Source organism: Lynx canadensis, chromosome A2 (genome assembly GCF_007474595.2).
Source record: "Lynx canadensis isolate LIC74 chromosome A2, mLynCan4.pri.v2, whole genome shotgun sequence".
Classification (NCBI taxonomy): domain Eukaryota; kingdom Metazoa; phylum Chordata; class Mammalia; order Carnivora; family Felidae; genus Lynx; species Lynx canadensis.
In genome coordinates, this window is record NC_044304.2 from 29,163,223 (window position 1) to 29,179,290 (window position 16,068).

At 44.1% G+C, this 16,068-nt stretch overlaps 1 protein-coding gene across 2 annotated transcripts in view; it reads left to right on the forward strand.

Annotated features, from left to right (window-relative positions):
* Window positions 1–16,068, forward strand: part of PTPRG (protein tyrosine phosphatase receptor type G) — a 713,510-nt gene that overhangs the window by 88,894 nt on the left and 608,548 nt on the right. The window lies entirely within an intron of this gene.

Genomic DNA, 16,068 nt, shown 5'->3' on the forward strand with positions numbered 1-16,068 from the left:
TAAAAAATCATCTCACAATCCAGAGATAATGCTGACTTGATATTTTGTTCTTTGTTCTCGTAGTTTTTTAATCTATACATCTCACGTATAGGAAAGACATAGTATACTTATAGGGATAGATCTGCTGTCCATGATGTTTTGCTGTTTCCCTGTGTATCGTGAACATTTCCCATGTTTTTCATTCCCCTTCTCCAGCATGGTTCAAAATAGACACCTTCTCTGCTAGTCCTCATCCATCCTTTTTAGCAGCTGCAATAGTAATCTTCAATTAATGGAATAATATCTATTTTTGTATAATTCTGATGTTGCACATTTAATTTGTTTTAGGTTTTTATTTATTTTTTTCTGTTCCAATAAATGCTTTGATTTATTCCCCAAGTATTTATTTATAATGTGCTGTGCCCCAAGCATTCCTGTTTGAGGTCCCTGGGGTAAAACAAATGAACCAAACAGAGCCCTGTCCTCATGGTTCTGACAGTCCAGCAGATCACTTACAGCTGAGTAGTTGTATATATATCTTTGCTTTGTCTTGTTGGGATTCATTGTGCCCTGCTGTGGTCTCAGATGTGTTGGCTCCCCCTCCAACCTTCTTTGCTCATCTGGACAACCTCTTCCCAATGTAGAAATCCTAAATCGGCTTGCCTGTGAGATTAGAATTATCCTTGGCTCAGACTGCTCCCAGTTTTCTAGCAAAATCACTGTGAGCCAGAATACACTAGAAACAGCATGTGTGTGCTTTGTTAACTGGGGGAACTGTCAAGGAACATGTAAAGCTAATTAAGGAATTTAATGTTACACAAAGTGTTGACTGAATGCTATCTTTCTTGTGCTGGTTTTCGTGGCTGGCCTCGTGGGAAACCCAGTTCGGCATAGGAGAGGCATTAAAGGGGTATGAGATTTCGCACCTTTCCTGAATATTTGACCTTGGTGAATTATTACTTAATCTCTTTGGGCCTCAGTTTACTCTTGTACCTCAGAGTCATTGATAGAAATAGATCAGATGTGTGGGCAGCATTTGGCATAGAGTCTGGGGGTGGGGTGGTGCTTACTCAAGAGAATGGAGGCTGCTCCTATTCGACAGCCTTTTGAATCACTTTCTAAGCACCTATTGTATACCTCCCATTTGCCAAATAACTTGACATGCATTCTCAAGTTTTCAATAGTATGCTCAGGTGATAGATATAGGTGGAATTCTGTCAGTTTTTGCTTCATTTGTTTTGAGGTTCCAGTCTGAGGTGAATGTACATTTCTAAGGTCTTTCTGGTCTCTTGACCATTCTGTCCTGGGTTCTTGCACATGGCCTGGAATTTGCATGGCCATGCAAAGGAGGGTTTGTCTGTGCCTTGTTACCAGCTTGCTGAGATGTGGGGCAGAAGGGTCTCTACCTGCCTAGTGAGTCCTCCTGCAGGTGGGGTGGTGGCGTCTCTGAGTCCCATGTCACATCTGTCCAGAGTTGCACATGTGCTCAGCGCTGCCTCTCAGTGATAGAAATAAGTATTCTGTCCTTCCCCTGCTTCTCTTTATTTCATCACCGATGATTATCTTCCCAGCAGTCAGCCACATTTGCAAGTTACACCTTTCGTGTATTTGTTGACCTGTTCATGACCTTCCCTTACTCTGGATTAAGGTAAGATTGATGAGGGCTGCATCACTTTCTTTCATTCTTACACAGGCACAGCTCATTGTATGGCGCTTCGTTTTATTGCACTTGGCAGATACTGTGTTGTTGCAATTGAAGTTGTGTGGCAACCCTACATCCAGCAAGCCTATGGGGGCCATGTTTTGCAGCAACATTTGTTCACTTTGGGTCCCTGTGTCACACGCTGGTGATTTCTTGTCATATTTCAGACTTTTTCGTTATTGTATCTGTTACGGTGATCCGTGATCAGTGGTTGTTTTTAAAAGAAGTACAGTTGACACATAATGTTCTATCAGTTTCAGGTGTACGATCTAATTATTCAGCAAGCCTGTGTATTATGTGATGCTCACAAGTGTAGCTACCATCTGTAGTCAGTGATCCCTGATGTTACTATTGTAGTTGTTTTGGGGGCACCACGAGCCACGCCCGTGTAAGATGTTCCACTGCTTCACCATAAGGCTGTTCCCCCATCTCTTTCCTTCTCCCCGGGCCTTCCTCCTCCCTGAGACATAACACGATTGAAATTCGGCCCTTAACCCCACAATTAATAACACCACAGTGGCCTCCAGGTGTTCAAGTGGAAGAAACCATTTGCGTGTGTCTCATTTTAAATCAAAAGCTAGAAAGGATTACGTTTCGTGAGCAAGGCCTGTCGAAAGCCGAGATAGGTTACAAACTGGCACCAAACAGCCAAGCTGTGAATGCAGAGGAAAAGTTCTTGAAGGACATTAAAGGTGCTTCTCCAGGGAGCACACAAAAGGTAAGAAGGCAGAGCAGCCGTATCGCTAATACAGAGAAGGTTTTAGTGGTTTGGATAGAAGATCAAACCAGCCACGACATTCCTTTCACAAGCTAAAGCCTGATCCAGAGCCGGGCCCTAACTCTTCAATTCTGTGAAGGCTGAGAGAGGTGGGGAAGCTGCACGAGAGAGGTTGGAAGCTAGCGGAGTTTGGCTCGTAACATTTAAGGGAGGAAGCCATCTCTGTAACAACATAGTGCATGGTGATGCTGTGATGATTGTTGAAATGACACAAAGGATTTAGAATATTACCTAATTAAACCTAGTTAATAAAGCAGCGGCAGGGTTTGAGAGGATTGACTCTAGTTTTGAAAGAAGTTCTGTGGGTACAATGCCCCCCAACGGCACCACATGCTACAGGGAAATCGTTCATGAAGGGAAGAGTCCATTAATTAAGTCATTGTCTTATTTTAAGAGACTGCCCCAGCCACCCCAATCTTTTGCAACCATCACCTGATGCCTCAGCAGGCATCAATATCAAGCAAGACCCTCCACCAGGAAAAAGATTTACAACTCGCAGAAAGTTCAGATGATAGTTAGCACTTTTTATCTTGAAGTATTTAAAAAAAATACCCACCATATCTCTGAGGTATGCCTGTATTACATGTTCCTAGAGCAATGACTAGCATGTAGCAGGTGCTTAAAAACAGATTAAATGAATATTATTATTGAAACATCTTAGTTAAGAAGGAATGTCAGTTATACTCAGTTTTTCTTAAAGGCATATTCAGGTTGATATGTGCTAATACGTGCTTACGCAGTTTGGCTGTTTCACTCTTTCAACTGTTGATGTCATTTGTTTCCTGAAAGGTTTTCCTTTCTTTTGAGTTTGTGTTTCCTGAGCATCCTGAAGACACAGATACAGAATTGGCCTAGTCTCAGTGGTTAGCAAAGGTAGAATTGAAACGCTTGCCTAGTCCCCAGTTTAGATGTGAATAATTAGGAGCTGGCTGATGGTTTCACAAGATAGGAGATGGCTGGGCTGGGTCATGTTCACAATTCTCGAATTTTGAAGACACTTTCCTGTGTTTTTTTGATCTGTTTCTGGTTTCATAGCGTTTAATTTGTGCCTTTTTTTTTCTTTTTCTTTTTTTTTCTTTTTTTGCTATTTTAAGCGATGTTTTTATTTATTCCCCAGATCTTATTTACAACCCACTCTATGCTTCAGGCACCCAGCCTAGAACAGTGAACAAAACATCCCTGCCCTCCTGAAGCTTACATACTTGCAGCTACCTCATTGTATATGTATCTTTGGTTTGTTTTCTTGGGATTCATTGTGCCCTAGTGTTGTTTGTGCTGTTTCCCAGCCCTCCGCCTTTCTTAGCTCAAAATGAAATCAAATGACTACACATGAAATGAGTACAGGAGGCTTTAAAGCAGTTATTCACTGCGAGCATTTGGGTTTTCCTTCTCAAAGAGTGCTGTTCACGTGGCTCTTGAGCGCTGTGCACTCCTCTCTGTCCTTAGGTGATGGGGAGCAAGCCTCAGCAAGGAAGGAAGGGGCTCCTGCTTCGCGTGTTAAGAAGTGGGCAGCCGTGGGGCGCCTGGGTGGCGCAGTCGGTTAAGCGTCCGACTTCAGTCAGGTCACGATCTCGCGGTCCGTGAGTTCGAGCCCCGCGTCGGGCTCTGGGCTGATGGCTCAGAGCCTGGAGCCTGTTTCCGATTCTGTGTCTCCCTCTCTCTCTGCCCCTCCCCCGTTCATGCTCTGTATCTCTCTGTCCCAAAAATAAATAAACGTTGAAAAAAAAATTAAAAAAAAAAAAAAAGAAGTGGGCAGCCGAGCAGCTGGGGTCCGCTTGGCTGGGCCTCGCAGCTGTTGGTGCTGTGAGGGTGGTTACTGTACTTTCCTGGGCACGCACGCTAGGTACTGACCCCATGGGCAGACAGCTCTTTGAGAAAGACGTTTGGCAAATGCAAGAGCTCCAGGCTCCAGGACAGGAGGGGAAGAGGACCTAACTAAATGTTAGGGGCTGCAAAAGCTGCCACAATAGGACTGTTTAGCCTGGGCTAAGCGGATACCAATGCCTCTGTGTTTGGGGCTGGTCACACTGCAGCTGGACTTTGTGAATCCAGATGTCCCTCTGAGGGGGTGTTCCAGGAGAGTCACTAGGTGAGTTCTCCAGACCTCAAGACACAGGGTTAGAGGAGGGCAGCGTATCATCATGACTAAGAGCTTGGATTGGCTCTACGGCTGGGAACCGTTCTGTGTGGCCTTGGCAAAGTCGGATGACAATTTGAGCTCATTCCTCCATCTCCAAAATACGAGTCAAATGTCTAACTTCGTCCCCTGCCCCATCCCCATCACACTTGTGCTTTCAAATTTTGTTTTCTTTTTATCACTTATCACTGAGATGAAGGTTTGTTTTGTTGTGGATTTCCCCAACTAGGATGCTACTTTGAGAGTCAGGTATTTGATTCTTTTTTTTTTTTTTTTTTTTTCCCATTGCTCTATTCCAACAGCCAGAACCTAATAGATGAAATATTTGTAGAATGAAAGGGTGAGTTTGCTAGAGTCTGTTCAGTAGAGTGAGTCTCATGGTCATTATCCTGTGCTCTGTGGCCTGTATTTCTTTGCCGCAGCCAGGAAAAGATCATCTCCAATTAAGAGCTCAGTGTATGTTGTAGACATCATGGATTCTGCCCATCATGCCCTTGGCACTTAACTTTTGAGTCTGTTTTCAGACCAAGAATGAAACACTTGTTCCCGTGGCCTGCCTTGGAAGATGTCTTTGCGAATTGCCGCCGACAGCCTTCTACTTGGGATCATGAGCTCGGCTGTGTTTTCCCTGCCCCCGTCCTGGTCCTTGCTCCCCTTTCTCTGATGGTGCCCAAGGCCTGGCAGGGGTACCCTGGGGCTCCTGCAACCTTAAAGACTGTCTGATCCCTGCTTTTAAGGGTTCTGAGCCATGGCCTGGTGAACATCAAAGACAGGATGCTGGTTGTTTTATTTTTTAGCTCCACAGCTGTCAGTTTGATTAGAAGTTCTCAGGGCTTCATAGAGGCATATAAAATGTATGTTTGCTTTCATCGACAAAGGCTATGATTGTGCAAGTCCAAACAGTGCCGTTCAGCTCAGTATTTTCTAGTTCAATTTTCGGTAGCTCTTGACGGACTGCATTCTGCTTCATTGGAGAGGAAGATGGTTTCACGGTACTATGTATGCTTCTTTAAGTGAAAACGCCTTTGCAGATAGTTTCTCCAGGCAGTAGGATGCAGCAGGAAGGCGAGCTAAAAAATGGGAGTCTGAATTCTGATTTTGAGCATCTGCTACCCCCCCAAAAAAACCTTTTTTTTTTTTTAAACCTTGACTGTCAAGTTCTACCTCTGTCCCAAAGTGGATTCGATTCAGTGTAATATGGCCAGCAGATTTAATTTTGAGTGTCGTGAGTGATTAATGGGTTGAGACTGCTTGGATTACTGTGTTGAGAAGGATTCTGAAGTTGCATCAGGGCTCCCTGGGAAAGCGTCGCGATAGACTTATTTTCAGTAGCCTATTTACCTAAAGCAAATGACACCATTTTTCATTCCTGGATATGTAATGTAAACTTTCGTTTAAAAATAAGTAGTTCACTTGAAAGAATTGAATGGATTTTTACAATAAGAGTCAATTGGTGTATAGAGGGCACAGCATGGGTATGGCAGATACCATGAGCATAGCATGAGAAAGAATGAAATTCTGGAAACATGAAGTAGATCAGTGTGAACCTGCCCGACAGGATTGTTTCAGGGATTTTAGTGCAGGTGGGAAGTTCATTGTGATTTCTGAAGGCAGTGCAGGGGTAGTAAGTGGTGTGTGTTGAGTTTCTTTTTTTGACTGAGAGGTAGATCTAACCCAAAGCCTGCCCACGCGCTCTCCAAGACAGGCCTTGCGTGTAGGATGTAAGTTGCAGTATAGAATGCAGAAGAGTATAGAATAGAATGGCCTGTACTCCGAACCTGGATTGCCTAACGTTTATATAACTAATGGGAAGGAAAGTTATTTGGCTTCTCTGAGCCCCATTTCCTCTTCATTAAAATTGGGGCGATAGTCATACCTGGCTCATGGTATTGACACGAGAATTAAATGGGTCAATCCAGGGGAGCCTCTAAGTAGCATCTTGTTTAGTACAACACAGTATACACATGTTGATGGTGATAATAATTATTGGACGTAGAGAACCTTAAACAATTCATTAAACATGTGTTTGAATATTTTCCTCCTCATTGTAAAAAGGGGATGGCTGGACTTACTGATTGCCGAGACTACTCAGGTCTGAAGGTTTATTATTTTTTATGAAGGTTTGCTTTTATTGTTTTTTAAAAGAGAAGTTATTTCTGGCTGGAGGAGTAACAAATCTTGACTTGGGTGAATATCTTATTCTTCCCCTAGTTTCTATATGCTCTTTCTTGTGCCTGTGTATATGTTATTATCTGGCTGCCGAAGGCAGTTTAGAATATGTGAGCATTTATGTGACTGAGTATTTCTTGGAATTATGGCATCTTTGGTGAATGACTGTTTCTTGGCTGAGACATTTTATCATGCTTTAAATATCAGAAACACTAGAAATTAAAAAGAAGTTTATTTCATTTTTGTTTCTAAATCCAACCCCTTTTATTTTGCAGGGCATGAAGTATTTTGTTTTTAAACGTCCTTGCTTCTCCACCCCTCCCCCATATATAAGCAAGTCAAGGGTAAATCCTCGTTTGTGCATAGATATTAATATTTTTATGTAAAGATTGCAGTCCTAGACGCATAAAATCCCAGCACCTATTAGCTAGTTTTGAAATGTAATTGTGGAAAAGAGAATGATGATTTAAGAACACCGGTCTGTCAAAACAACAAAACAAAAAACAAAAGAAAACAAAACTCCAGTCCCTTACAGTTTCTTTCCAAATATTGATAATTTAAATTTTAATAAGCACCAGGACTAATGGCCTCATCACGTAAGGTTCTCTTTCCTTATGATCATATACACTTTGGTGTAGCTCACCTACATCTGGTGAGCAGATCATTTCATTCGTGTTTAAGGGAGCCCTGGAGCACCGCCCTGGAAGAGCAAGCAAAGCGAGGTGCTCCAGGTATCAGCCCCTCCCTTGTCACATGATCGCATGCGGGGTTGGTCTGTCGGCAGGAGGGTGGGGGGACGGGGTTTTTGGGGGGGTTGCTGTGGAGGGACTGGAATCTTTTAAAATCCACCTCAGCTGTCTGGGATGCTGCCCCAACATGGGGTCTGTTGCTTCCTTTGGGAAGTCAGTTCCTGCCAATTTCCTGAGGGGTGGGGTACACTGAGAACATTCCGTAGGCCAGGCATCAGCGAGAGGACCGATCCCGAGTGACCTTCAGGGCTCACACAGCTCTGTCAAGTACCTGGTCTGTACCAAGTGGGCTGAGCCGTTCTAAACTCAGGTGGACTCCCTGTATCTCCTCCTTGTGGAGCTTGAGCACCAGAAGGATGCCACCTCTGAAGGAAAGTCTGGGTTCTGACCTGTGTGGAAGGAATGAGTCTACCCTAATTAGAACAAGCTATCCGGGAGTAGAGGATGTACCAGCAAGAGAGGGGCAGCAGGTCGTAGGAAATGGCACCTGTCCACTCAACCTGTTCCTGGGGCCACACCCACTGGACATGCAGGAGCCTCTGTAGAGAAGATGTAGGACCTTCCCTGGAGTGACAGCCTTTGTCTGGAGCAGAGGAGAGGAGTTGTTACCTTGGATTGTCCCCAAAATGAGAGTAGAGAGCAGGCACCAAAGCCTGACCTGCCCTCCTCCCCAGACTGTGGGAAACCGAGGTCAGGGGGCTGTCCCTGACTGAGAGTATGGAGGACTGTGGAAGGTCCTTGTGAATAAAAGATCCCAGTGGGCAAGACCTTGCAGGGAAAAAACAAAAACAAAAACAAAAAAAATCTAAATTTACCTTCCAGGTCTAGATTTGTGGTTAATAAGCCTGAACTCTCCTGAAGGCCTGATTTCTTCTTGTTTTGGATAGAATTATAAGGTAATAGTCATGTTAAGTATACCCACAGATTCTTAGATATTCTCTTCAGAAGCTGGAGCTGAATTCTTCTGTTGATTCTGGGCTAGACTCAGTGACTCACTTCTAATGGACAGAATAAGGGAAAAGTGATAGTGACTTTAGCAACTAGGTATCTGAAGAGACTTCCTCCCTTGGGTCATTCACTCTGGGGGAAGCCACCCATCATGTTGTAAGGATACTCAAGCGGCCGTTGGGAGAAGCCCAAGTGGTGAGGAAACTGAGTGAGCTTCATGTGAGTGAGTTTGGAAGTACATCTAACATCCCAAGTCAGATACTCACACAACTATAGCCTGATACTTTGATTGAAGCCTTAGGAGGGATCCTGTTGCCAGAATTTCTGGCCCAGCTGTGCTGGAATCCCTGGACCACAGAAATGGTGAGATAATGAATGTTGTTAGAGGCAGCTATGTTAGGGGATAATTTTTTACACAGTAATAGATAGCTAACACGATAGGAGCAATTAATCATCACTGAAGCCCTAAGCCTGTTCCACTACTTGGCCTTCCCTTTGGGGACTAACAGTGGTGGAAACCCTGGGAAAGGTCTTTCTAGGAACAGAAAGGGTAATGTGGTGGTGTTAGAATTGGTACTTTCTAAGCATAAGGAAGATCTGTTACAATAGCAGTTTTTTTTTAATGTTTATTTTATTTTTAGAGACAGAGCATGAGTGGGGGAGGGGCAGAGAGACACAAACAGAATCCGAAGCGGGCTCCAGGCTCTGAGCTGTCAGCACAGAGCCTGCTGATGTGGGGCTCGAGCCCACGAACCGTGAGATCATGACCTGAGCTGAAGTTGGACGCCCAACCGACTGAGCCACTCAGGTGCCCCACAACAGCAGTTTTTAAAGACCTCCCAACTGAGACTTCTTGATGGAGACTTGTTTCACAGGACTGTCAGTTGGCAGGAGGAGTGAGGGTGAGCAAGGGAGGGCAAAGCAGGTGCCATAGATGTGCAGTACGGAAATTGGCTTCTGATTAATTTCCAAGTCTGTTGTGACTCATTTACTTAGTTTTCAAAACCATTGGAAAGAGCAAGGACACTGGCATTCCACCAAATTTGCTATGAAATCTGGCTTTGCCAGATCTGTGTCATTCCCTTCTGAAGGCCTGATGTTGTAGAACGTGGAAGGTTTTCCGTGGATATTTATTGAGTGAATGAATGAACATCATCATGTGATTTGTGAGCAGATGATAATCTTTTTTGAGCCTCAGTAACCTGCTCTCTATAATGGGGATAAATCATCTCTATCTTACAAGGTTACTGTTAGAGCTGGAGATAGTAAACATCCTAAAATGTCTGGTCTCTGGGAGGTGGGCTTGTATTTTACCAAATCCTCAGAATTAATTTTGGTTGTGGGGGTCAGAGAACGAATGTGAACGTGTGGTCAGGTCCTTTCTGTTGTGACGGAATTAGCCTGTGTAATTTAGTTCCTTCAGTTTGTTGGGGATGAATGCAGAAAGTGAAATGCTGGATTTGACTTCGTGTCTGGATCGTATGAAGTGGAATATCACCAAGTTCCCACTCTCCATGCTCTTTGTAGTCAAGCTGATGTCACACCCCTCATTTCCAAGAAGATAATGTTGCAGCTACCCAGCAGGAAGCCCCATTCCTAGGTCTCCCTGGAGTGGCCTTGAGCAGAGTTCTGGATACTGATGGACCATGACTCCTCATTTGTCGTCTGTCCAAGAACACCTCCACATTCTTTATTTCTTTCACTAAGATGGTTTCAGTAAAGTGACCTAGAACAAATCCGTATATTCAATAAAAACAGTTCTCCCTTTGTGCTGTACATAGTACTTAGGAGTGATTGTTGGCGGGGCAGGGGGGGTGGTGTTGGGTAAAAGAAGCACATTGGGAAGATATTGAGTAGGAATTTTCTGTCTGTACCCTTTCTTGTGTGTCTTTCTTTCTTTCTTTCTTTCTTTCTTTCTTTCTTTCTACTTATGACAAATGGAGTTTTCTGATAAATCTTAGTGCTGTTATCAATATCACTCTGGTTTGGGTGGGGACTCTTGGGGAAATTCAGATTTAATGTCCGTTTTTGTTCTGTTTTGAATCTTTGTGGTTGGGGGTGGAATTCTGAAGAAACAAAATACTGTGTGGTAGGTGGGGCAGGATTAATTTTTTTTTTAACGTTTATTTATTTTTGAGACAGAGAGACAGAGCATGAACGGGGGAGGGTCAGAGAAAGAGGGAGACACAGAATCTGAAGCAGGCTGTGGGCTCTGAGCTGTCAGCACAGAGCCCGACGCGGGGCTCGAACCCACGGACCACGAGATCATGACCTGAGCCGAAGTCGGACGCTTAACTGACTGAGCCACCCGGGTGCCGGTGGGGCAGTAATCTTGACCATGTGAGCTCCTACCTTCCCACCATTCAGAACTTGAGACCTAGAAGAGGTAAGAAATGGGGATCAAAAAAATACGTGGTCTGGCCTCCTGCAGTACTTGCATATATGTATTTATGTCTATAAATGAAAGGTTTTATTTTTCTAAAAGTTGAAATGTGCAGATGAAGCTGCTTCAGTGGAAATTTTGTATGTGGATTGGATAAATCCTAAAACTGGAAAGGACTAGAAGTCTGGCTCTTAGAGACTTAACGTACTTTTGCCAAACGCAATGGCTAATTATGCTGGGAACCAGAGACAGGTGGCTGTGTATCTTACTTGGTAAATAAAGAATGATGTTAACCTCTCCAGAATGCTGGTGGCTATTGAGTTTGGGCAGAAAATCCTATAAAGGAGAACGAGCTGCAGAGTGTAATAAACTCCCAGGTGCTCAATAAAACTCCTGTTCCTCTTACGCTGGCTGGTCAAGATCAAGGGCGCTGCTGCAGCTCTGCGGAAGTCTCCTTACCAGTGGGAAGGTGATGAGATTTCTCTTCTCCTGCTATCCGTCTGAATTACTTCTGGGCCTGACAGAGACAGGGACTCGCTTTTGATAGCAGTTCAGGACTTTGGATATCTTATTTCCTTTAAGTTAAACCCACCAGTCTTCATTTGCCAAATAATTTCCACTCCTGGGAAGGGCAGGTGGTAAACCTGACAAGCTTATGTTCAGTTCTCTGCTGATACTTAGAGGCCGCGGGGCCTGGAGCAGGCATCTGAGCCTCTGTGCCGTCTTTTTTTTTTTGTGTGAGCCAGTGGACAGAAAGGAAAACCAGCTTTGCAGAGTTATTGGAAAGCTGAAATTAAATGATACACCCAGGGTACCTGGCTGCTGATGTTCTAGCTACTGTCTTTTCCTACGTTTAAGGCAGTCAGCACAACCTCACCACCACTGCTATTTTGGACTGCGTATTTCTTTGTTGCAGGGCTCTCTCTATGCACTGTAGGATAGTTAGCATCCCTGACCTCTGCCAAGTAGGTGCCCCTAGCGTCTCGCCCCACCTCCCTACCTGTGACACCAAGGACGCCTCCAGACACATTTGCCTTAGACCATTGATAGAAAGGTACATAACAAAGCCTAATGTTAGATGTTTCCTTTGACCAAAAATGGAATGAAGGAATGACTTCAATGTAATGTTATCTCTTAAAAAAAATTTTTTTTAAATGTCTATTTTTGAGAGAGAGAGAGACAGAGTGCGAGTGGGGGAGGAGCAGAGAGAGACGGAGACACAGAATCTGAAATAGGCTCCAGGCTCTGAGCTGTCAGCACAGAGCCCGATGTGGGGCTCAAACTCATGAACCGTGAGATCATCATGCCTGAGCCAAAGTTGGACACTTAACTGACTCAGCCACCCAGGCACCCCAATGTAATATTATCTTATACTTAATAAAAAATTCTATTATGATAGTGTCTTTCTCTCCCCCTTTTAACTCATTGAATCAACGCTCTAAAAGGTACTCCTTACATTGAAGCCCAGCTGTCTGTTCCCTTCTTTTCGGCTTAAACCAATGTTAATCGCTTTAGGATGGGCTTGGAAACAATAGCAGAATGGTCTCCTGTGACTACCAATAATAGTAGAAGACCTCGAATCCTAAGAGAATCACCAGTGAGCTCCAAAGTTTCTATGTGTCCCCAGCAAGCTGAATTTGGATTGCACAGGTGATGTATTTGACTTAACCCTTTAAACCTCTATTAATCTCTACAAATTTCTGTTTCGAACATGCATAAGCATTAACATAGGGATGGGCAGAAAATCTCTTTCTAACTTTCACTGATATCTTTGCATAAGCATACTAGAAATAAAAATGTAAGTATTTGTTTTTTTTTAATTTTTTTAATGTTTATTTATTTTTGAGAGAGAGAGAGAAAGAGTGTGAGCAGGGGAGGAGCAGAGAGAGAGGGAGACACAGAATCCGAAGCAGGCTCCAGGCTCTGAGCTGCCAGCACAGAGCCCGATGCGGGGCTCGAACTCATGAACTGTGAGATCATGACCTGAGCCGAAGTAGGACGCTCAGCCGACTGAGCCACCCAGGTGACCCAAAAATACAAATATTTGATGCTGGTTGTTGGATGAGATCAGTCATATTAAAAATAATGCTCGTAGCCAACTTACGGTACTTAATATGTGCCAGCTACTGTTCTAAGCACTTTCCCTCTGTTAATTTACTTGCTTCTCAGAACAATCCTATGAGGTAGGTTCTGTCATGCCTGCCACAGTCTTGCATTTTATCATCAAGGAAACTGAAGCAAAGTTAAGTCACTTGCACAGAATTATCCAGCTAATAAGTGGCACTTTGGCTACTCTTTTTTTAACCTCATTTCTGCTGATTCCAAGACTTGTTCCACAAGACCCAGGCTTGGCAAATCTTAGTCCCAACGAACAAACATCTGGGCCACTGTGTATTTTTATAAATGCAGTTTTACTGGAATACAGCCATGCCTGTTGACTTACTGTCTGTGGCTGTTTTCCTTCCTAAAATGGCAGAGTTGAGTGGTCGCGACAAACACATTGGCCATCCGTGCCTAAAATATTTAACGTCTGGCCCACCCTGGCACAAGACCATCTTCATCCACATGTGTAGTCCAAAAAGCTTGTGTGGGTAAATAAAAATCATCCTAATTCTGTAAACTTGCGAGTATGATTTAGTTAACATTTATCCCATACATTGAGGGCCCAAGTATTTGGTGTCGTTCTCAGTGTTATGGTGGATGTTAAGACATTTCTAGGACACCCCTCTTCCTTGGGGCATTCTAGCAATTCTGGGAGCCGGGAGAGGGACAGGTAAACACATGAAAAATTGGAGAGAGCGTAGCAAAGTAGATTGAGGGACACTTGTCAGTGAACGTACAGTTCAGATGCTGCAGAGGTAGAAAATGACCGTGGACGGCATTACTCTACAAAGTGGGCTTTAACTCCTTGCAAAATTTGGAAATGGTGCTCTGAAGCACCTGAAGCTCGGAAGGTTCCATTCTTCTTCCTACTTTTCTGTAATAGCTTCAGAATAGAAACAGAAGGGCCCAGTTTTGTAGAAGGCAAATGGCAACGTGTGAGGTGGCTTCTTACAACACAGTGGCCCAAGGTGGGGTGGGGGGAGGGGGAGAAAACAAGAAAGGGGTTTCTTTTGTAGAATCAGAAATTATGCACATTTTAAAAAAGTATTAGAGGGGTTGTCTACGGCTTTAATTGGTTTTATGGTTTTATCATTTTCTTTTAAAGGTTACTTTGCTAGTATTACCCTCTGCTGAACATTGTAGACCCTTCCTAAAGTTTTATGAGATCTTGGAGTAAAGTCACAACAAGTGTGATTTTCTAACATTTTCAAGCGATGATACTATTTTAGACTCTAAGTATGCTACACTAGGCTGTCATTTACTAGGAGGATTCACTCCACCACACAGGCTCCTCTTTATCTAAAATTACCGTGAACTGCAACATAAAGCTTTTTGGGCACACCTAATTCGCAGAATACTCAGTGTATATTAAGTCAATGGTGGCCTAGTTTTTTTAGGCTCACTGATTATGCTGAACCTTAGTTAATATAGAGATGCTTTATAATTATGGTTTTGTCCCCTGGTAAAACTAGTATTACCCATTGCATCTTGATTATTGACACATCATTCTAGGTACTCATGAGTGAAGGTGGCCGGCCGCTCTCTGGGATTGGTTATTTAAAATTTTGACTTTTAGGTTAACAGGGGACTGAGCTTGTGTAATCAAAACAGAAAGCAGCAGCAGAAGTGTTTGTTTCATAGATTTTTCAGCGCTTCATTTCCGTTGGGATTGATGGATGGTTTCTGTGGGGTGGAATCGCTCACCGAGACCCAGCATTGGGTCAGAAGGCCCAATTCTGGAGTGGCATGTAGGCATGCTGTTCTCCATGTGAAGGGCCCAGAAGAAGTATTGAGCACACTCACAGCGATGACTGCAGTCACGGTCCACGGCGTGCCCGTGGCTTACAGTGTCTGTAGGGGCGCCTACGCCTGTCCTTCCTTCCTTCAGGCCTTCACAGACTCAGTGCCACAGTTAATTACAGTTTGGCGTCTATTTCAGTTAGCCTATTTTACTAGTTTACACTGGGACCTACAGTATACTGTTGAATGATTGAATGTCTTGCCCTTTTCTTCTCCTTGGAAGCAAGGGGTTTCCTGATTGGGACCACACTGTGCAGGTTATCTTCCCATTCCGCAGGACACATAGTCTTTTTTGAGGTCTATGTCCTCCATTGTCACAGCAGTCGTCTTTGCTGGACACAGACTGGCATGTGGCCCACCCTGGCATCCAGACGGCTGTTGGGGTGATGTGAAGAGGTAGCAGGTAGGACTGGGAGGGAGCTCTCAGTGAATGAAGGTAGACTTCAGCGAAAGTGGTGAGATGGGGCTGCTCCTTTTGGGGAAGAGGAAGCTTGATAGGGAGGTCACAGGTCTCACTTCTGGAGCCCAGCTGACCTAGATTTCTGTCCAAATCCTGGCTCACTGGCTGTTGACCTTGGACAACTTTATTCAGCCTTGTTGAGTAGTAGTCTCTGTTTCAGTCCCTTTAGGTTGCCCTAACAGATACCATAAACTGGATGGCATATAAACAGATTATTTTCTGTCAGTTCTGGAGGCCAGGGAGTGCAAGCAGTGCTCCTAGATGCCCTGCACTGTCTGCTGAGGATGATTTTCTGGTTCATAGTGCTTTATGGAGTTCTCACATGATGGAAGGGATGAACCCGGGCACCAGGGTCTCTTTTTTATTTTTGTTTATTTTTTTAAATGTTTATTTATTTGTTTTCAGAGAGAGGAGAGCGAGCAGGTGAGGAGCAGAGAGAGAGGGAGAGACAGAATCCCAAACAGGCTCTGTGCTGTCAGCATGGGGCCTGATGTGGGGCTCGATCTCATGAACCCTAAGATCATGACCTGAGCCAAAATCAACAGCTGGATGCTTAATCAATTGAGCCACCCAGGCGCCGCCCCCAGCCCCCCTTCTCTTTTTTTAAAGTCACTAATCTGGGTCATGAGGGCTCTGCCTTTTTGACCAAATCACCTCCCTGCAGCCCCACCTCTTAATACTTTATCTCACCTTGGGAGGTAGAATTTCAACCTAAGAATTTTGGGTGCACACAAACATTCAGACCAAAGCAGTCTCCACATTTCTTTGATGGGGATAAATACCTGGTTGTACATGGGGTCTTGGGAAGGTGTTGAAAAACTTAGCCCTGGGCTTGGTATGCAGTAAACTCTTTAAGTGTT